We start from the raw sequence: 25188 nt of genomic DNA, 5'->3' as shown, positions 1-25188 counted from the left end.
TGGCTTATTTTCTGATCAGTGCTATTTGTCTAAATATTTTTTTGGTGTATTTCATGGGCCATTAAATGCTGAAAATGTAATTTGAAAAATAAGATAAAAAAGAGGTAAGCATTAAAATTTTGATTTTAAGAATCTGAAAATAATCACTGAAATTATTTATACTTCAACAATTCATTTACTTCAAAATATAAATTGATTGAGTGAAAAGCTAAAATGACTATTTTCCTTTAATTCCTTGATTATTTCATGTTTCTTCCTTACTAGGTATATATTATCATATTGATTGATAATCTTCTATGAAATCACTTCTTAATTATATTTACTTCACTGTCTCCATACTCATACTATATATTTTAATTTTAAAATTGCATTAGAGCCTTATGATTTCCGAAAGTTTTAAGTATTCCATGGAATCTATTGAAAAAATGAGGATGGTGAGGATAGCCAAATTTTATATTATAGGAAACCTTGAATTAAGAACCTAACAGTCATTCCACACTTACCATCTTTGTTCATTTAAACTTCTTCATATAGGGATCACAATGCACCTATAATTAAAGTGTTATATAGATTTATTTTTCCTTACTAATGTAGAAGCTACATGTGAGAAAGCTCTCTTAGAACCATGACCCTATCACAACCCAACCTGGCACTGGAAATATAAAATCAATTTAAACCACAATTCAAAAAGCATTTAGAATAATCCAATCACATATAGACAAAGATTATTGTTTTTCTCATAAAACTGAATTTAATCTTTCATAATTTTTTCTCAGATTTTATTTTAACTGGAGATGAAAGTTGTAGTGTCAAATATGTATCCTGGTAGAAATGTAAAATTCCATTTTTATATCAATGATTTCCAGTCAAAAAGACCCTTAAGAAAACACCTAGTATCTAATCTAGGTTAGATTACTTGTTATGTAGGTGAGATAACTTGTTAAATAACTTGTTACTCATTGTATCCAGGAAGAGCACAGGTGAACCACAAAGAGTATAATTATAGGGATGGTGGATGATCTGAGGAGATTTGAAGGAACTGACCTAGCTCCTGTGGATTGTATGTTATCCAGAGTTAGGGTAAATCTATGATAGTGTATTCTTTAAATCTTGTCTGTTATTGTGGAAGACTAGACTAAGATGGACTTTATTAAAAAGCAGCAGTCACTTATACTAGGCACAGAGAAAAATATTGTTTAATTCTTGGGTTTGATAATGTTCATTTATTGTGTGGGCATATGTGATTACGTGGAAGTCTTGTTATTGCTTTAATCCATCATGGTCAGAGTGATTTTTGTCTGATCTTGATGTTCTTTCAACCTGTTTATTTTTAAGATAGGAGCATTCAGACCTAGATGTGAATGTCAGGTCTGGTAATGATAACATCAAAGCCTAGCTAAGAGTACCAGCATAGTTCAGGATCTAAGAGATCACTTTCCCTCTACTTAGTTATTAACATATAATTTAAATGTATTCACTAGCAATCAAAATACTTACTAAAAGTATTTTTGTCCTTGCATCATTAAAAATTTATAGAAGAGATTGCCCTAGGTAGTTCTTTGGAATATTTTTTCTCTTCAACATGACACCTACCGTTCTATTCTTTTCAAAATAACATATAATATACTCGATACTGACCTAATGAATCATTAGAAACAGAGAATACAATCTAAATACCTATTTTTATGGGACCTTAGTCACCATATTCATAAATTTGTTTAATTTGGCTCTCCATTTCACTAAAATTTTGTGTTTTTAATAAAAATGCTAAAATACATAAACACTGCTTTCCTAATTCTAGAATGAGCTGATTTTCAAGTTCTACTAACTGTTCTCAGTTGATCTACAGATTTAAGGAACTGAAGGCTTATTTTCGATGTTATAATCAAATCTTCCACAAGAAAACCAGCTTTGAACTTCATCAATGTGCAGATCACCTGTTGCCCCTTTCAGATGAAGAACACTGCAGATAGAGAAAATTCATCATTATCTTGTAATTGTCAATTTAAATATTATTAGTTGTGTTAATTGTGAGTTGGTGTTTGACAAACTGAGTTCTGAACAGGGATTCCCACATGGGACATCACAGGCACGACATGAGTATTCCATCATGGAAATCTTGCTTTGGAAAAACAGATTAAATAGTTTCATGAATGTGAAATGTAAAACCATATTCCTAGAGCTCTTAGTGAAGAACCTTTTAACTAATTTAATAAAAATGCTCCTTTTTATGTTGCCTGAGGAATAAAGTCTCAGAAATTGATGAGACTCTGCCTAAAGGCAGAAGAAAAGGCTGAGCCTTAGTGAGATTATCATTTCCACAAGTTTAGCCTCACAACCGCATTGGGGAGCCAATAGTAATTTTATTTGCTTTGTAAATCTAGAAAGAAACCCGAGCCATTGTGCAAGTTGGAAGGCAGATATTGCCATGCAGCCTGGGTGCCTTCAAGTGCCTGGCTTAATTCAGCAGGGAAGGATGCCTCTCTCTCTTTTCTTTCTTTTCTTTTTAAAAATTCTTCCAGCAGCAACTTCCTCTCCACAATATTGCCAATACAGACCGAAACAATACTGTTCAGACAGAAGAGAGAATTTACAACTGATATTGAATAAAAAAAAGTTAATTGGATATTTTCTATGTAAGGGCATTGCTGCAGTTGCTAACTGTATTCTGGTCACAGAAGAAGCCATGTGTCTTTGAACATGATGATGTAGCCCCTATTACTGGTCAATTAAGAGATAACAACAGTGTGGCAGTAATTTGCCTCTCCATCTGCAGCAATCTGTCACTAACTCTAAAAGCCACTTATCCTAGGAAGACAACCCTAAAATAACCTAAAGAAATACGAATAAAATGCAACCAGCAAAGGAAGATTGCCAATAGTTGCCCAGCAACAAAATCAAATTGACATTATTATGTTTTATTTTGAATGTTCTAAGTATTCTTTCTATTTTACATACAGGTTGAAGATATATCTTCCCTCAAACTTAGGGAGAATAATGAGAGAAAGTATCTTCTCACAATCCTAGAATATTGGCAATAATTTTTACTTTATTATTCCTAAGAAAAATTTCAGATTTAAAGTTAAAATAAATCCATGATTTCCCAGACTTAGTGTATATTAAAACATATATAGGAAAAAACAGAGATATATATTTTCAATAATATTTTGCTATATTTTTATTATATCACCCCAGATAGTTTCTAAACAAATGATTAGGTGTCATTTTTCTTATTAATTAATTTATGATGTGAATGACAAATAAATGAACTAATCAACATATATTGAATTATATTAGCCTCATACAATAGTACCATGACTATTTCCTTTTTATAGGTGAAGCCACTTTTAATAAGAGTTGTTTTCTCTCTAAAGATCATACAATGAATATTGTAATGTAATCTGTGCTTGTAAAGTGTTGTATAAACCAATAAGAATAGTATCAATGCAGTCACCCACTTAACACAGGATAATTATATAGCTAATAATTCAACCAAATTTGCACATAAATCAAAAATTCCCAGTTGACACTGAATAATTATGGAGTTAATCTTCCTAACAAATAATTATGTGAATCATAAATATCAGAAAAGAATTCAATCTCAGTGAATTATGAAGCTACAGAATTTGTACACTGGAGCACTTTCATTTATTTGCTTGAGAGTTTAAGTAACAGTGTTATAAACAAGAGGTCAACAAAAGTAAAAAAGTAAAATGGTAGTATTGTTCTTAACAATATGATGAAAGTAGTTTCCTATTGCTATAGATTTGGACACAAGCCAAGTCAATGAAAATGACATTTGAGACTTATTTGAAGTTAATGTAATTCTTTTACTAGATGCAAAAAAGATTTGAATCTATGTTTTTCTTTTTTTCTCATGATAATCTTAGAAACCAAACACTCTGAAAGAAAGAAAAGAAAGGAAGGAAGGAAGGAAGGAAGGAAGGAAGGAAGGAAGGAAGGAAGGAAGGAAGGAGGAAGGGAGACAAATGGCTTTATTACTAGAGCTGAAACTGTATTTTATAAGACCTGCTGGGTAATTTTGTCTTCTTGAGCCTCTCAACATAATATACAAGTATAGCCCAAATATGCAAACCGCTTTCAGAAAAGAAGTAATTTATTATGGTCTTCAATCTTTAAAATGTCTTATGGATTGTAAAAAGAACACTTTTCCTCTTAGGTTTTAGTATAATTCCCATATTCATTTTCAATCAGAAAAATGCCATTGAATTTTGAAAGCAAACATCTATTTGTCAAGAAATTTGTTTGGAAATCTGACAACTATAACATAGGAGAAAGAGAACGTTCAATAACAAGATTATGTAATTCAAATTCTTCAACAATATTTTATACACTTCTTTTTACTATCAGATTTACACACTTCATATTGCTTCAATGGTTGTCAAATGCTCAGTATATTTTTCTGTAAAATTTAGTTTCAGTAATTTAAAGTTGACATTTAAAATTATCATTATAGTTCTAGTGACTCATGCATATCAAAAGTTCTTTGTTTATTTGCTATAGATTCATGCTTATGAGAACACACAGTTAAGTTTAAAATATCAAGTTTACAATTCTTCAATCTCATCAACTGGCCTATCTGAAGCAAAATTCCCTGTCAATGATATTTGATATATAAATTGATGAGAGCATTTGTCAAGATGTATTACTATGGGAATCAGATTTCAATTTAACATTTAAAATATTCACAATATTTTCTAAAGTTCCAGTTTCATTTGAGAGATGGTTTTGGTTTTTATTTGAGAAGTGAAACTTAGTAATTATTTTAGAATTTTGAGGGTTTTTTAAATACAATAATGGATCTGCAAATGCTGAAAATTACCTCTGAAAATGGACCCATATAAAGTACACTTTGAATAATAACAGAAAAAAATAGGATTTGTTATTATTGGCTGGTGACAGTCATTCCTAAGGGATCTTCTTACATATGGGAAAGGAAAAATAATAGCTATGCAAAAAATTCTCTCTCACATCTTGGCAGCTGTTTTGTGAAAAAATTGATAGTAAATCATACATGGTAAATATTCTATCAAAATTTGCATATTTAAATTTATATTATTTTCTGAGAGGCTTAATTTCCTCAGAAAATGGTATGATTTAAGTTTTCAAGGCACATAACAAGTTTTTTCCATCATATCAGACATGTTCAAATTTTTGAGATGTGCTTACCTGTAAAGATACTTTGCTATTTACTCAGATTATTGGTTTACCTCCTGGGTGAGTTTGACCTGTACCAAAGGATCATTTTGTGGATTGACTGAAAAGCAACCAGCAGATCACCTATGTGAGAAAGTGACTAAATCTTAACCAAAAGAATGCTAGCTTTGTTAAAAATTTTAACATTATTATTATTTGCAATATTAACAAAATGATATGTGTGCAGTAATAAATTTTTGTCCCAACAAATAGTTTGTTTCAAGACATATGTGTATATTAAGGCAAAACAAAAAGGCACATAATGTATGTGTGTAACTTATGTGTGACTTCAGTTACCAATTCACATCCCTAAACCAATTCTGAAAATTGCTTTTAAAGTTCTAAAAATGTATAATAAAATAGAATTTAAAATAGAAATACCCCACATAATTAAATTTATGTTCTCATTTGAACTACACGTTGATTTGACTTACTTAGAATTGATGGCTTGACACATTTCATCAAATTATTTTATCAAATTACTTGCATTCATAAATTTAGATTTATGACTTTTTCATGTGTGTAGTTCAGGGGATTGAATATACCAGCATGTATGTGTGCGAATACACATTCTACCACTGAGTTACACCCCAAATCCTCCTTACTGACCGCTTTCTAAATGTCATTATAGATAAATAGAAATGATATATTCCTTTCAAAATTGTTTGTGAAATATTTGTTATAGTAAAAAAAAAACACATGCTAACACATGAACACATGCTAACTTCAATTTCATTGGAAAATCAAGAATCACAACTAAGGAATTAATGTGCTATCATAAAATATCCACCAAAGTGCCTACAAAGATTATTAATACCAAATATATTTGAATGAAGGTGGATGAACAGACTTAGTCAGATTGTATTAATTATTTCTCACCTAACAGAACTGATGGAGTTGTCAGGAGGATCTTTTGAAATTCAAGATTGAAGAAAGAGATTAATAATTTATTTTTCTTAGAAATATGACTTTGAAAATGGGCAATAACTGAATTTACTTACTGTATCAATAGAACTTACACTCTATTATGTATGAAATATATATGAAAACTACATGTATTCAGGTATGTATAATTGCACAATACTTCTATATTGAAAAGTAAGTTTTTTTGTCTTTTAAGTTAATAAATATCTATTGTTTAATTATGCTTTCATTAATTACCATAATGTCTTTTGAAGTGACATATATGGGATATATGTATCCAGTTTATAAAATTATTTGTTAATGAAAATAAGATTAAAAACATCATTTAGAGAAATTGATTATTAATTTCAGAAAGATTATTATTAAGTAATCAAGGCTTTTCACAATTATCTTAGAAATATGACAGATGAATAAATATAAATTTTGAAATAATAAAAACAAAATTGTAGAAATAAATTTTGTTATTTTTACTGTATATAACAGTGTCACATGTAACAAGGGTCATACATATTAGTAACAAAAATTATGAAAACATTTATGTAAATAAAGTGAATATCTCTCTATAATTATTCTGCTCGAGTAATACTTTTTTATTTAAACAATGTTAAGTCACTCCCCAATAGAGAGTTTCTGGACTTCAAATTTTCTTGAAACTGAAATTTGCATGCAAATGTGTATTCACAAGTATATATTTAAACTATTTTTAATATTCTTTGCCTTTTTGAACACTTTCATGTGTTTAATGAGTAATACCCCATAAGTTCTTCTTTCATAAACTTTCATAATATTTTCTATCTCTTTCTCATGGTTTTACTGGAAAATTAGGATGCTTGGTTACAGAATATTTAGTGCAACTACACTTAAATTGTGCTTATGAGGTTTTGATGATTTTGCAAATAATTAATTCAATAACAGAAATTAATGTATTTTTGAAAATTAGAAGAACCAAATATAACTTAATATTCAGTTATTTAAAGTAAAACAGTAACTAAGCTCCATTCATAAATTCATTTACTTTTATTTGTTTTTATACTGGGTCTCACTATTTTGACAAGGCTGGTCTCAAACCTCTGAATTCAAGAGATCCTCCTGCTTCACCCTCTCAAATGCTGGGATTACAGGTGGTACCACTGCTCTAATCTTATTTATCATTTTTTTTTACTGATTCACAATCTTTCTATTTTGGGGGGGAAATTGGTTAAACTTACTTGTAAAATGTACTTAGAAAGCATATTTAAAATGTATTAGGAGATCTATACTTTACATTTCCTTATGATATAAAAAGTTCTTAAAAAGAAACAAATAACAGTTATAGGTCATGTAATAAAATTTGGAATGGGAAATAACTCCAATCAGAGTGTGGTAGCACAGGCCTGTAATCCCAGTGGATCCAGAGGCTGAGGCAGAGGATCTCGAGTTCCAAACCAACCTCAGCAAAAGCAAGGTGCTAAATCTCAGTGAGTTCCTGTTCCTAAATAAAACACAAAATTTGGCTAGGAATGTGGCTTAGTGGTTGAATATCCCTGAGTTTAATCCCTGTATCCCCTGACCCCCCAAAAATCCAAATCATATTATCATAATTAAAATTGCAAAAGAGAACATGTTTCACATGCTTTCTGTGTCATTGAACTTTTGTGACCTTGTTTTCAAAGCAAATTTACATAGAAGAGCTAGATGCTTTTAGAGCATTTGTGATGAAATACAATCTTAACAAGAAAGTAAGCATTTCTCTCTTATAAATATCCACATATATTGAATTATTTCTGTTTTTGTTGTTTGAAGTCTAAACTCCTAGTCTAGATTGACAAAACTTTCCCTAAGTTATTTGTACTATCAGCATGGCTGATCCTCCAGAGTAACACTGAAAAAAGAAACATAATTTAAAAGCCATTTTTTTTCAACGACTTGCTAAAGATTCTATCATAATTCAAATACCCTAATATTAAGGCAAAACACTAGTTAGAAATCATTCAAGGACTAAAATACTATATAGAAGAAAGTAAAAGCTTTTAATTATTTTGTTTTTATTCTGTTTAAAATTGTGGTTAAAAAATAATGGTTGAGTTTTAAGCTTTAATATTTGTTCATAAAGGCATTCATTAACTATAGGACTTGGGCAATTTTTTTTATTTCTATCTGAATATATATAACATTAAAGTATTGTTTCCTAATAAGAAATTGTGGAAAATATATCACATTGAATGTGCATTTTAATAGATATTACATAAACTTAAATCATCATTTGTCAAAATAAATAACTATCTATTTCTAAAGTTACAGTTATAAAAATCAGTCAAATTTCATGGGTAATAGATCACATATTCGACAAACAGTATTAACAGTTTTATATATGCATTATGCCAGTATATTACTCAGCCTACCATATCAAAAAATGAAGCGAACTGTTCATATTTAATCACAAAATTGTACTTAGCTCAGTTATTAAAATGATGTCATGAAACTGTTTATCACTTTGCAGGGCTTTGAAAGACAGAAATGCAAATTAAAGGTAAGTCATCTTTGTATTGTTAGAATTAAATGATTATAATTTGAATGACTCCAAAGAAAGGAAGAGGAAAGTCTAGGGCTATGCAAACACACTACTACCTTTCTTCTAATGCAAAAAAGAGAAAGAGGAAAGAAAGAGTGAGGTCCTCTTACTTTTGCTAACATTATTCATCCACTGGAAAATATTTTGTTTCCCAATGGACTTACCCATGTTAATTTTCTCACCAAATATTTTAAAATCTTATAAGCTTTATAAAACTAAGAGTGAAGAAAATAAATTGTGTAAAAGTCTTAGAATAACAAGTAATCCTAATTTAAAAGTTATATGATAGATTTTAGAATATTTTACTTTAATCTGGTCTAGCATTTCTATAATAAATTAAAGTTATTTTTATTTTAAGATTTTAAATCTTCCTTTTAGCTGCTGTCGTGGTGCATACCTGTAATTTCAGCTAATCATGAAGCCGAGGCAGGAGAATCACAAATTCAAAGCCAGCCTCAGCAACTTAGTGAGGCCCTAGCTAACTTAAAGTTACCTGTCTCAAAATTATACACACAAACACACACACACATACACACACCTGTCTCAAAATTATACACACACACACACACACACACATATGATGTGGCTCAGTGGTTTAAGTGCCCCTGAATTGATCTAATATGACTGGATGACTGGTAAAATTTTCAAATCTTTCATAATGGTTCTTTACTGCAATATGCCATTTTCAATCATTTTTTTTAAATTCTCTAGCAAACATAGTCACTCTATCTGGGTTTTAATCTCAAAAAATCTGCTAAAGAAGGACAGAAATAACAGAAAGCAGAAAAAAGAGTAGTTGAAGAAATAATGGGCAAAACTCCTCAAATTTTATGAAAAGCATAAATCTTCAAGTTGAAGAACTCAAAGGACTCCAAATAAGATAAATTCAAGGAAATACATACCAAGACATAATTTTGAAGCAGCTGTTGATAGATACAAAGAGAATATTTATAGCAGTAAGAAAGAAGTGATTTTTCATCAACATGAGATCACAATTAGGAGTATAATATAATTTCTCATAAAGCACCATGGATACCAGAAGTCCATGGAATTACATGGTCACAGTGTTGATAGAACTGTCGATTGACAACTACAAATCTGGCAAAATATTTTTGAAATAAATGAGAAATTAATGAAGTCCAATTTTTTGTAAGTTTATTATTAGTACACCTGTGCAACAAATGTTGGTGGCTGAAATAAAATGGCTATACAGAGTAATTAAATCCTTCATGAACAATAAAAGTTCTAATTACCCTGCTACTGAAAGACAAAGACACATCAAGAAAAGAAAATTCCAGGCCAACATCTTCTGTGAACATACATGAAAAGTTCTTAATAAAATATTAGAAATGCATGTACAATAAACAAATTAAAAGGAGTGCACCGTGATCAAGTGGTTTTCATTCCAGAAACAAAGGTTGTTTCAACATAAAGAAATCAATAAATGCAATTAAGCACATAAATAGACTTTAGGACAAGATTCACATGATTATCTTGATAACCACAGAAAAAGCACTTGACAAAGTATAGTATTCATTTGTGTTCAAAAAAGCAGAAAAATTAAGGATAGAAGGAACTTATCTCAACATTGTAAAGACTATATATTACAAACCCAAAGCCAACATCATACTGAATGGAGAAAAAATGAAAGTATTTCCTCTAAAAATAGGAACAAGACAAAGGATGTTGACTTTCACCACTTTTATTGAACATATAGCAGTCAGGGAAAAGAAAGATATTAAAGGGATACAAATAGAAAAGGAAAAGGTAAAATTACTTTTGTTTGCTGATGAACTTATAGCATATATAAAAGATGTCCCCCCCACAACAACAAAAAAAAATCCACCAGACAACTTCTAGAGCTAATAAGCAAATTTAGTACTATAGCAGAATATACACCTAATGTATATAAATCAATTGCTTTGCTCTATTCCAATAATAAATCTGATGAAAAAGGTATTAGAAAAACGATCCCATACACAATAACCCCAACAATAAATTTGGAAATAAATGTAATTAAGAAGGTAAAGGACTCCTACAATGTAAACTATAGAACACTGAAGAAAGAAATAAAAGAAGACCTTAAATATTGGAAAGCTCTCCCAAACTCTTGGATAGGCAGAATTAATATTGTCAAAATGGCCTTACTACCAAAATCATTATAAAGACTCAATGCAGTTTCTACAAATTACCAATGATATTCTTACAGAAGAAGAAAAAATAGTTATAAAATTCATTTGAAAAAATAAAAGACATGGAATATCCAAAGCAATACTGAAGAAGAGCAATGCTGGAGGCATCATAATACAGGACCTCAATTTTTTTTTGAGAGAGAGAGAATTTTTTAATATTTATTTTTCAGTTTTCGGTGAACACAACATCTTTTATTTTATTTTATGTGGAGCTGAGGATCGAACCCAGAGCCCCATGCATGCCAGGCGGCCGCATTACCTCTTGAGCCACATCTCTAGCCCCAAGACCTCATATTATACTACAGAGCTAAAGTAACAAAACACAGTACTGGTACCAAAACAGATGGCTTCAAAAATATGCAAGTTGATTTTAAAATGTATATAGCATTGTAAGAGACAATGAATGTCTACAAGAACCCTTGAAAATCAGAAGAAAACTTGAGGGATTCATCCTTTCAAATTTCCAGTTGCTGCGTCCAAAATAATGTGATACTGACAAAGAGACACATATATTAAGTGAAGGAATAGATTGAATATCCATAAACAAACCCATACATCTTTGTTGAATTAATTTTTTAAAAAAGGTGACAAATACAAAAATTTGTCATTAATTTTTGACAAATTTGAAGACAAATACAAAAATATTTACTCATGCAAAAGGTACAGATATAGTATATAGGAGAAAATATTTATGATTTTTGATTTTATAGTAGAATTCAGACATGTTATCAAAAGTTCAAAACAAAAGAGAAAAAAAAAAGATAAACTGGCCTTGATTAGGATAAAAGAAATTACACACCAATGAACAATGTAATAAAAGTCAAAATCAACCTATAGAATATGACGAAATGTTTGTGAATCATATGTAGAAAGAGGTTAATATCTTGATTACATATAGCATAATTTTCACTGAATAAGAAAAAGAAAAAAAGCCCCCTTTGAAACAGGCAAAGGTCCATTAATAGACATTTCTTAAAAGAATATTTAGAAATGTCCAATAAGCTCAAGAAGAGATAATCAACACTAAACATCATTAGGAAAGTGAAAGTCCAAACCACATGAGATACTATTCACACTAATCAGATACCCCTTAAAAAAAAGAAAAAAGAAAAAGAAAAACACAGAAAATAACAAATGTTGACAAGGATGTGGAGAAATTCAAATCTTTACACATGCATGATAAGAATGAAAGACCGCTCAGTCACTGAGGAAAAGAGTTTGCCTGATCTTTGAAATATTAACTGTAGCATTTCCATGTGATTCAACAATTCTATTACTAGGTTTAAAACCAAGTGAATCGACAAATAAATGTAAAAACAAAAACTTGTACATGCATGTTCATATCAACATTATTCACAGTAGCCAAAATATAAATAAAAAGTAAATAAACATTTACTAATGATGGATAAATATTAGGTAAAATAGTCTTACAATGAAATATTATCCAACCTTGAAAAGGAATGAAGTGCTGATACCTGTAGATGCACTGAAAGGAAGCCACATACCTGATTTCATTTATATAAAAATGTCCAAATAGGCAAATACATAGAGACAGAATTCAGATTAATGGTGGCATCAGGTACTAGAAGGAAAATGAAGTGAAGTATAGAATCTTATAGAGTCTATTTTAGGATGAAAAACATGTACTGAAATTAGTGTTGGTGATTATTACAAAACATTGTGAAGTCACTAAAAGACTGAATTGTACACTTACTTAACAATGGTAAATTTATAAATGTTATATAAAATATACCTTACAAAAAGAAAAAAAATGTTTCAGGGTATAAAGAAAATAAATTCTTATTGATTTTAAAATGATCAATATTGAATGGGTAACCATGTGATCCAGAGAGGAGATAGATTTTTAAATTTTAAATTTAATGAAAAAAACTAAGGTGACAATTAAATAAAGTGTCAAAAAATAAATATAGGGATTTACAGTGTTCCAAAGACTATTACAATAGAGAAAATACACTGAATATACTACAAGATCTATTATCATCTCAAAATGAAAAAAAAAATATCAAAAACCTTCCTCTTACAGGAAGGTACAGATAAGTCTAACAGGAACTATTTTGGGGTCCAACTGCATAAGCATGTGAATTACTGAGTTTATTGACTTTGCACTATCATTTGCATGAGAACAAACATAGTCCAAAATCCAGGGCATTAGGGAGAACAGAAATCTGATTGAAGTTTGGATAAATCAAGCTTGTAGATATTTTGTCCAAAACAGTTAAAGATAATAATTACTGATGTGAAATATTGCAGGGAAAATGACTAGTCAACATAAAAACATGATCTGTTATTTCATCTACTTAGAGGTACCGAAGCTTAAACAGACCAAAAATAGGCTCATTTTAAATATTTTCCACCTCCCTGGTAAAACATGTCCCACTAGGAGGTCTCTGTAATAGTACTTTGTTCCGCTGTTTTCTGAAACTACAGATACTTAAAACTGTAGATTTATGTTTCCTAAGGAAAATTGCATAGCTCATATAACTCACTAATTCAAGGAGACCCTTATTTCCAGTTATTTGAGTTAATGACGCTAACTAAAAGTACTTGAAAGGATCATAAATAATTAAGAAGTATGCAGAAGTTGATATTAGTGGACCTCACACATGTGCTAATGATGTACAAGAACACAGATGTTCACAGAACTGGGTGGGAAATGATGAGGGCATCAAAGAATAAAAACATTTACAGGTGTTCTTTTTAGGTACCCAAGTTGTCTTTATTACCAACTGATTTGTTAGTAGTATAGAAAAGGAAGTTCCTATTAGGTAAGGAAGTTTGAATTCCTATAAAGCCAAGCAGTTTGAGCTTCAGAGTTTCTCATTTCATGGCCCTTTCCAAGGTCCTGAGGGGAGGTCTGGCAATAGGTTCACATGGCCATATGTTTTTATATATTTCATTAAATCTAGATATTTTAACCATAATCACTTAAAACCACTGTTTCTTTCCACTTGGACTCGCCTCATTCTCACTTTCCCTTGTGTCATGGTGGTGATGATGGCGCCATCAAAGTTTCTTGGATTCAGTTGAGGGAAAGTTGAGTGGAGGATATATTTAGTTTCAGTATCAAAGGATATAATTATGTGGTTCACATTTCTGTTATATATGGCTAAGTTATTGTTAGCTGACCAATGTAGGGAAGAGTTCTAGAAATACTTCTTCTCAGAACATTGACTGCATAGCATTGAACCATGTCACAAAGGGCTAGGGTGGTAATGTGGTATGAATATATCCTGTGGTACCTGGCATTGGAAGTATTGGAACAGGAAAGGAGAAACAAAGTGGAGCCAAAAACTGGTCTCTAAAATTCTTCCCAACATCAAATGTGTAAAATTTGATTCTTATCAACACCCAGTCAAAACAGAAGTTCCTTTCTGTACAGCATATAATTATAATTCCTCCATATGATTTTTGATGGAAACTGTTCATAGTATAATCTACTGGAAAATACTGAGTCCATAAGACTCAAACATGAGTCTGTGCTAAAAAATAGTGCATATTTCTGCATGTGATTTTACACCTTTAATGCATTCCAAGTATTGATAATAATAATGCATGTTTTGATTAACTGTGCTAGAGGAAAGATTCAGTCATCTGTCTAGTGTTTAAAAAGACAAGAATATTATAAAACTGCTGTCGAATGAAGAATCAATCAAGTAGCATAAATCCCTCAAATGCAAGGAACATATTATAGTGGGGTGAAAGGGAGTTCATGCAAATATGTTTTGTTTGTTTGTTGTACTGGGGATTGAACACAAGGGCACTTGACCAATGAGCCACATCCACAGCCCTATTTTGGATTTTACTTAGAGAAAGGGTCTCACTGAGCTACTTAGCACCTTGTTTTTGCAAAGGGTGGCTTTGAAATTTTGATCCTCCTGCATCAGCCTTCAGAGCTGCTGAGATTACAGGCAAGAGCCACCATGCCTGGTAATATTGTTTTGTTTTTTTTTCCCAAGAGTTTTTTGATGATTTTAATTTGTCCTCTTCTGATAGGCTGATTAATGTTTCCCAATCATATCTAGGTTTGAATGTACTGTATATGGAAAAAGAAACTTTGTTGATATGATTAAGTTAGATTATTGAATGGATGAGGCTTATATCTTGGATTATCTAGATGAGCCCTAAATACAATGACAAGTGTCCTCTAAGAAAAAAGCAAAATGAGATTTTACATAGAAATAAAAGTCACGGTGATTCATAAAGCTTATTGCTGAGCTGCTGGATTAGAAGTTGAAAGAAGGAAGCATAAACCAAACCATTCAAGTAATACAGTTCTAGAGCCTGAGAAAAGTAAGGGAATTGATTTTCCTCCAGATCCTCTAGAAGGATCATGGTCCTGCTAAACCCTAATTTTGATGTGAAACTAATTTTAGACTTCTGGCCTCTAGAAGTCTAAGAGAATAATGTCACATTGTTCTAAGATTTAAGTGATTGTTAATTTGTTATGGAAGCTATAAAAACTAATATATCCCTTTAAAAGTGTTTATAAGTTCTCTCATTTAACTTCCTTTTCCAAATAAAGATTTATTTTTATATTGTGTTTATATTACAAATTTTGTATAAGTTTTTTAATGAATGGCTTTATAAAATGTTTAATTTTCTGAGAAAACTGTCTTTAATTCTGGGTAGATTCGCAAAGTTACTTTGAGACCCATATTCATCAACATGGCTAATAAAATCACTGATATAAATACATGCTAAGTGCCAGGCACTGATCTAGTCATTATTGGGACAAATACAGTCCTGACTCAGGATTGAATGCCTATTGTGTTAGGTCCTATGGAGGATACTAGAGCCAGATATTGTTGTGATATGTGATCATGGCATATGGTGACCTCAAATACCTTGGACAAAATACTTATTACTTCAAGATTGATTTTTTATCATTAAAATGAAGAAATTGAATTAAAAGGAATTACAATTCTATCTTCTGTCATTTTGCTATTTATTTAATTAGTATTTTTAGATTCTAAAATATATATACATATGTATTAAAATTAAGTAATTATAAGAATTAAGAGAAAGTTTTTCTTTAAATAAAGATAAGATGAAATATCATTTGATTCCTTATATTATACCAGGGAAATTAAAGGACATAATTTATAAAACAATTTGACATCCTAAGAATGGAAAATTCAAAATTAACAAGGTATTTTATAGAAGGGAATAGAAAACGCATTATTTAGTTTTTAACTTAAATTAATTTCTTAATTGATACATAAAAACACAAACATTGTTTATATTAATAGGGTACACTATGAGGTTTTAATACATGTATCACTATGTTTAAATCAATTTATATCTATCTCCTCAAACATTTATCATTTCTATATGGTGAAAATATACAAATTTTTTTCTAGCTTTTTGAGATACACAACATAATTGCTCTAAGTTTTACTTTATTTTTTATTAGTACATTATAACTGTAAATAATGGGATTCATTTTGACATAATTATAAAAGCATGGAATATAATTTGCACCCATTCAGTCCTGAGTACTTCCTCTTTCCTTCCCCTCCTCAAACCACCTGTTCCATTTCTTCTACTTTACTGGTCTTCCATCTATTTATTTCTAGTTTTATTTATTTTTAATTACTGCTTTAGAGCTAAATAAAGAGGTAAAAATCACTGATACGTGTACATAGTAAAATTTAGTCAATTTTATTCCACCTTTACTCCATTTTCCTATCCCTCCTCTGTCCCCGTGGATTCCCTTCCTCTATTCATGATTTCTCTTGAATTTTCATGGAATTTCCTACTCCCCATCCCTTATTTTGCTCTAGTTTCACACATGAGAGAAAACACTCAATCCGTGGCTTTCTGAGGCTGGCTTGTTTCACTTAGCATCATGTTATCTACTGCCAAAACTTAAACAGACTGATATCAAAGAATGATATTAAAGTAGCAATTAAAACCTTTCAACAAAGAAAAGCCCAAGACCTGGTGAATTTGGAGTGGAATTTTACCAAACTTTTAAAAACCTTTAAAGAAGAACTAACATATGTCTTTCTCAAATTATTCCATGAAAAATAAAATCAGGAAACACTTCCAAATTCATTCTATGAAGCCAGTATCACCCTGATACCCAAACCAGACAAAGACAATAAGGAAAGAAAATTTCATACCAACAATGCTCATGAACATAGATGCAAAACTCCTGAATAAATTATTGGCAAAAAACACATTAAGAAGATAATGATGCATCAAGATCAAGTGGATTTCAACCCAAGGATGCAAGTTTAGTTCAACAAATCAATAAATGCAATTCACCACATGCATAGAATTAAGGAAAAGAGTCACATGATTATCTTACTAGATACAGAAAAAGCTGCTGACACATTTGAGCCTTCATTCATGTTTAAAACAGTAGAGAAACTAGGAACAGAATGAACTTACCTCAACTTGGCAAAGGCTATATTTGACAGATCTAAGAAAAACTTCATACTGATTGCAGAAAAAAACTAAAAGCATTTCCTCTAAAATCAGGAACAAGACAAAGGTGTCCACTCTTATCACTCCTATTCAATATAGCTTTTGAAACTCGAGCCAGCACAATCAGGTAAGACAAGGAAATTAAAGGCATACAAATAGTAAAAAAAATACATTAAAATATCTCTGTTGGCTGATGACAATATCTTTATAATAAATCCCCACCACCCCAAAAAACCTAAAACTCTACCAGATTTTTAGAGCTGATAAACAAATTTAGCAAAGTAGCAAGATGAAAGATAAACATTCAAAAGCCAGTCAATTTCCTATATTCCAATGATGAACAACTGAGAAAGAAACCAGGAAAATCATTCAATTTATAATAATCTTAAATAAGTGAAATAAAAAAAAACACTTGGTAATAAATCGAACTAAGGAGATAAAAAACAATGAGTACTACAGAACACTAAAGAAAGAAATCAAAGAAGTCCTTAGAAGATGGAAAGGTCTCCCATGTTCTTGGATACACAGAATTAATATTATCAAAATTGCTATACTACCAAAAGTGTCATGCAGATACAATGCAATTTCCATCAACATACCAATCACATTTTTTTTTTTTGCAGAACAAGAAAACACAGTTCTAAAATTTATTTGTAAGAATAAGAGACCCAGAATAGCCAAAGCAATCCTTAGCCAGAGAGTGATGCTGGAAGCATCACAATATCAGACTTCAATTACACAACAGAGTAACAAAAACAGCATGATATTGGCACAAAACTGACACAAAGATCAATGGAATAGAACATAAGTCAGAAACAAACCACATGGATATAGTTGACAAAGATGCCAAAAACATATGTTGGAATAAAGATATCCTTTTTAACAAATGATACTGGGAAAACTGGATATCCATATCCTGCACTGAAGTCATCTCCAAGTGGACCAGAGACATAGGAATTCGATCAGAAACTCTACAACTGAAAGAAGAAAATGTAGGCTATCTAATCTGACATATTGGCACAGGCATCAACTTATTCAACAGGAATTCAAAAGCATGAGAAATAAAACCAAGAATCAATAAATGGGATAACATCAAATTCAAAAGCTTTTGCACAACAGTTGAAACAATTAAAGAGTATAAAGAAAGAGCCTACAGAATGGAAGGTGATGTTTGCCATCTGTTTCTCAGACAAGGGATTAATATCCAGAATATATAAAGAATTCAAAGAACTTAACACCCAAAATTATTAATAATGGACAAAGGAATAAATAGACACTTTTTGAAGAAATACAAATGGTCAATAAATGTATAAAAATGTTTATTGTGTTTAGCAATCAGGGAAATGCAAATCAAAACTACACTAGGATTTTATCCCACTGCAATCAGAATGGCAACCATAAAGACTACAAATAATAATAAAATCTAGGGAAAGATGTGGTAGAAAATGTATACTCATACATTATTGGTGAGACAGCAAATTAGCAGAACCTCTCTGGAAAGTTGTATGGAGATTTCTAAAATAACTAGGAACAAAACCACCATATGAACAAGCTATCCCATTCCTTGGTATTCATCCAGAAAACCTAAAATCAGCATACAGTATTGATACATGCATATCAATGTTTATAGCAGTGCAATTCACAAGAGCCAAGTTATGGAAACAGCCCAGATGCCAATCAATAGATGAGTGGAAACAGAAAATGTATTTATTTTTTAAAAAATAGTAATACTTACAAACGTTATTATTCCTACAATGTATTTTATTCTTTGTAAAAATAAGAGAGTCCATTTTTTAAAAGATTGTTCTGGCTTTGTAGTAAAATACTGCAGTAAGGCGCCTTACAAGAGTTATTTACAAAAGTATGGTTTCAAATGGTCACTGTTACAATTACTATTTTAACATGTAATTATGGCCACTTGACATTTGCTTGACATAGAAAAGAAAAGAAAGAAAATAAATTAAAGCTAATGATGCTAAAGGAGATTGTTTCTGAAATTGGTTCTTAATTTCTCTTTTATTGGAAGTGCCCTAATAAGCAAACTTGACTATGTTCCAGTATGATTGAGTTTTCTGATATCTCTCTTCCCTAGATAGTAATAGTGGAAATGTGATTTTTGAAATTTTATTTAAAAAGTTTGTTACTATACAACTATACACACATATGCTAATATCTATGTGTATCTGTTCATATGTATGTGTATAGTTAATTTAACCCTTTATATTGCTATCTTTAAGCTAAAATTCTTTTTTTCTTACTTTAAATCCATATAAGTATTCAAATATGGGAATCAATATGAAATATTGCATTATTTTAAAAATTTTACAGTTTTTTCTTAAAATATTCAGGGTAGGTTAATATACTCTTTCTTTGTTAAATATTTTATGGGTATTTCAACATCTCACAATAGCTTAAACTTGGTAGGATGATATGAATGTATAGTCCTAGCTCCTTGGGAAGCTAAGTCAAGAAGATCACTTGAGTCTAGGAATTCAAGACCAACAATCTGGACATCATTTTGAAATTCCATCTCAAATAATAACACACACACACACACACACGGTAGCTTATTTTTAAAAAGTAATTTTAAAACAAATTAAATAGATAACTATAAGAGATTATGGCAATGATGTTGCTTGCAGATTAGGAAATATATAATACTAATATTGAATATTCAATAATTTAATTCTTGGTGAACTGTATATTCCATTTATGCTTCTTAAAATAGGCCTGATGTGGGGTATTCTTGGATCCTTTATATTTGCTGGATGGTACTGGGAATTTAACCCAGGAACACTTAACCACTAAGCTACATCTCCCAGCCATTTTTATTTTTTATTTGTGACAGGGTCTCAGTAAGTTGCTTAGGACTTCACTAAATTGCTGAGGCTGGCTTTGAACTTGTAATCCTCCTGTCTCAGCCTCTCAAGTTTCTGGGATTATAGGTGTGGGCTACTACACACAGCCTTATTTTTTCTTTCTAAACTGGACTTCTATATATTATACAACTAGTTGAAACATACATAGGCCAAAGAAAAATGTTCATATCATGAATGCACAAATTATATAGTTGCTGTGAAAGTTTTTATTAAGAGAATTGATCCGTGTGTGTGTGCATGTGTGTGTGCGTGCGTGTGGGTGTATTGGATGTGTATATAAATTTGAGGTACTAAACAATGAAAAGGGAATTTTCCTTTTTTAAAAAAAGTCCTCTTTAAAATGTAATGTTTCAGTGAAATTTCAGATTTAAATGTGAAAATTAAAGTTAAAAATAATTTTGAGGAAAACAGCATCATGACCTTATAGCAAGCGAATGTCTTAAAAGGTGATAAATCTCTAGCCATAGAAGATAAACTACACAAGTTGAACTATGTTAAAGATAAGAGCTTCTGTTCTTCAAATACTCCATCATGGAAAACAAACCGCAAATAAGGAGTGAAAGCATAAAATACATATAACTAACAAAGGATATAAATCCAGATTATTTAAAGGCATCATAGAGGGCTGGTGTTGGGACTCAGTGGCAGAGCACTTTCCTAGCAAGTGTGAGGCACTGGGTTCACTCCTCAGCACCACATAAAATAAATAAATAAAATAAAGTTATTGTGTCCAACTACAAATAAAAACCATATTTAAAAAAAGACATCATGCATACTAAAAACAAAAAAAAATTGGATGAAAATTGACAAAAATCTTGACTAAATACTTCACAAAGAAAAATAAAAAACGATTAATAAACTGAAAGATAAATTCATTAGCTATTAGAAGCTGAAAATTAGTAACGTACTTTAGTACTACTGTACACTCACCAGTAAAGCTAAAGTTAAAATACAAAAAAGTATCTAGCATTTGGTAAGGAGGTACAATGAGCTGCACCATAGAAGGTCTTCTTAGTGACATATTCAGGGGAATGTTTTGGACATACTCCTACCATATACACAGCAATTCAACAAAAGTTGTTTTTCAAAGTCTTCACGGAAGCATTAATTGCAACACCAAGAATCTTGTCACCACTAAAATACCTCATCTAAAGTTGAAAGGAAGACTAAGCAGCAATGTGAACAGGTGATCTAAAGAAACAAATAATAAGAATGATTTTCACTAATGTAACTTTTCATAGGAGATGCCAAACACTAATGAATATTATTTCATTGAAACAAAATACAAAAGCAAGTAAAACTAATTTATGCCATTAGAAATAACACTCCTGAAAGAGAGATAGGAGTAAGAATTCTAAGTTCTAAACCTATGTAATTGTTACAACTGGTAAATGTGATTTTTAAAAATCATTAGATTTATTAATATATGAGCACTATTGCACACATATTTTGCTTCAACAAAATATTTTAAATGTATATATATGTATATATGTGCATATATATATGATATATCAATAAATATAGATATAGATCACCAAGTAAATTCCTATTTACAATAAAAGGTGAGACAATAAAAGCCTATTAGGTATAAGGAGCTCATACTTTTTACTGTTCCCTCCTGTTTTTTACTAAATGTATTTCACATATTTGACTATATTTCTATGGATTCATGTCCACCAACATTACTATCATATAGTGTAAAAAACTAGATCTAGATATGGAATTTAAAGTGAATAAACAAATCTCTTAAACATATGACTCTTCTCATAAGATCCCATCCTGTACTGAATTTAACAGTTGACTTTTTATTCAGATTCAACAAATGGTGAGAGCTACCTACATGTGAAATAATTTGAAAATTGTCAATTGGGAATGTCAGATGTAAAATTACTTAACAGTATTTTCAAGGTTAGATGAGCATTTTAAGTATGACTGACTCCTCTTTTTTGTTTGTTTGTTTTCTTTACACTAGGAATTGGGTATTGTGAAACAAATGCTGAGCTCAGGAGATCCCTTCAAGAATATTGCCTAACATTTTGCAAATGAGCTTTGATATTGTTTTCTGGTCCAGTTATTTTGAAAATGTCTAGCTATGTTTTAAATTGTTTATTATTTAAGTTTCCAGAAAAGACTGTAATTATGCAAGTAGGATATCCAGAAGGTCATAAGCATCCTATACATTTCCATTTATTAATTTTTATGTTCCACAAAATTCTAATAATTCTAATTTTTACATGAGGTAAAATACTCATCTTTATTAATACATAATAAAAAATATGTACTTACCTGAGAAAAAGGTACATCCCTTCCCAATAACTCAGAGTTGGATGTTTTGCTAGCCCTGCTCATCTTCCCAGTGAGATCAATATGATTCTATTTCTATCCTCCTAGTTTGGCCCAGCTGTATTTTGGGGAATCACTCTTCCTCCAAAGGTAACAGGAGCAACTTGGTTCTATCTTTGGACTTAAATACTTGTAGCACACTTTGTCTTTGATTAATTCTCTATGATGGGCAGGAGGCTTGAGAGGTTAATGTACTTACACAAGTGTCTCAGTGATACAGAATGCTGGATTGGTAACATTCAGAGCACTTTATTTTAATCATCCCCATCCTCAACTGATTATTGACAGTTCTCACTGGAGATGCTAGCTCAGCAATACAAATTACATGACAGAGGACTTTCTAATAGTGAATTAAACTCTGTCTTAAAAGTATCTGGGCTTGGGCCTGGGGTAGTGGCTTAAGTGGTAGAGTGTTCACCTAGCACATGAGAGGGACTGAGTTTGATCCTCAGCACCACATAAAAATATAAAATAAAGATGTTGTGTCCATCTAAAACTAAAAAAAAAAATATTATAAAAAAGTATTTGGACATTGTGAATATTTAGCTAACACTATTGTTTTAATACTTTGCAGAATGTCACTGGAATGCACATATTATTTCTCTTCCTCTTATTTTTCATTTTATTCTGCTTTAAGATTTCACTCTTTTCTAAATCAGCGGAAAGAAGTTAACACTTACTGGCCTCTGTGCTATATGTGATTTTCCCTCTTGCTCTGACTCCTCAAAGCTCCTGTGACAATTTGGCCTGTGTCCACAATGGACTTAAAGTAAGAGGCACTAATTTTATTTTCATTTCTTCCCTCCATCTGGGCAGTTCTCACCATCCAGACATGAAAAATAGGTGTGATACTGGAGCCTGGCACATCCATCCCAGCATCACCTAAGGAAGCACAACAGCTAGTCCCCCTAAGGCCAGCAGAAGAAGTAAGATTATTTGAATTTATGTTAGGAGACTCAGAGGTACAAAAAAGAAACTTTTCAGAAAAAGAGTAGGTCAAAGTCACCAACCAGTAAGTGTAAAAAGTATTAGGTCATCCAGCCTAAAGTTCTGGACTCTTCACTGATGTTTGTTGCTAAGGTTAATATATCTCTTCCCTTCAAAACATTGCACTCTTGATGTGGTATGTATTTTTTTCCATATTTCCCTTTCTTGATTTTTAATACCAGATTTTCAGTCAGATGCATTAAAATTTCTTATATTGAGCTTCTTTTCATTTAACTTTTTATGACATGAAAACATAAGCAAAGATACACACCAGCTGAATCAAATTATTTTTATATTTTAAAAGAAAATAGTCTATATAACAGCTACTAATAAATCCTAATAAATAAGCAGTGTTTTATATTTAGTAATAGAATTCTACATACAATCTCATTTTCATTTTTATTCCCATCATAATTATAACATTTTTCTCCAAGGCAGCTATGATTATTTATATTTTCAATAAAACACTGAGTATAACATAATTGAAGTTCTCCCTTATCTACAGTTGAGTCTAAATAAACACCTTTGGGTACAAATAAAGGTTTTAATTATTTATAGAGTGATTTTATGAAATAGTTTGAACATCAGTCTGCCCCATGTTATGAATTCCTTAGGAGCTTTGGCTAGATATGCAGGGTCATCCTAGAATATGGTACATAATCTATGTTTTTGAATGAATTCTGAATTTAATGGCAAGACTAGGTCAAAGGTAACAACTATTAAGTGACAGAAATATTAGGTCATCCTGCCCCAAGTTCTGTATTCTTCATTGATGTTGTTACTTAAGACTATTAGTTAGTTTAGGCCTCTACTTTAAATTGAAATGCATGTATAGCCCAGAAAGCCAGATAATGGCAATAAAATGAATACTAGAAGCTTCTTTGTAAAGGTTAATGGGCTTTTTTTTAAATCTATATTTCCTAAGTGAGCAGGCAACACACTCACTTCACATTGTCATTTTTCTCAATGGAAAACACTCAGAACTCTTCCAGCTGTGTTTGCATTTTTACATTTAAGATACACCAAATTTTTAAATGTCATGAAATGTATCTTGATAATGTGCTAATTTTACTTTCACAAATAAAGATGTATACCAGTCAACTTATAGGAATTTTGGTTTAAAATGTAAATGAATTGGAGAAGAGGCTCAACATAAATTCAGAAATAATCGCCTTAATAATTCTTATTTGTGAAGATAATTCAGCGGGCAAACTAATTTTCTTTCCTAATAAAAATAGGAAAGAGAGAATGAAGTAAAACATTTGTTTACCAACTTGAGGTTATGAATAAAGTGTTGGTTGAATGAACTTGAGATTAATGTGCAATTCATAACAATTACAAACATTTTTCTCTTCATTTAAAGCAGGAGTGATATTTAAAAGATACAATTTGCTTCAAAATTCTCTAACATTTGAAACAGAGTTTGAAACAACATGTAATCCAAACATTATTATAGTGTCACATACGTGCATTTTATTCAGGAAATCTTTTATTTATTTTTTTTTAATTAAGACTCCCAGTTCCTTATGCTTTAAAAAGCAATGAAATCCACAAGTTGTATTACAGGAAGTTGAAATGTGTAGAGTCAAATTGCATTAATGTCCAAAAGAAATCTAGTATATTTTAGTAGAGAAAAAAGAAA

The sequence above is a fragment of the Marmota marmota genome, unplaced genomic scaffold, assembly GCF_001458135.2.
Source record: "Marmota marmota marmota unplaced genomic scaffold, marMar, whole genome shotgun sequence".
Taxonomy (NCBI): Eukaryota; Metazoa; Chordata; class Mammalia; order Rodentia; family Sciuridae; genus Marmota; species Marmota marmota.
The sequence above is the reverse complement of the archived record's forward strand: the minus strand, read 5'-3'. Positions refer to the sequence as shown.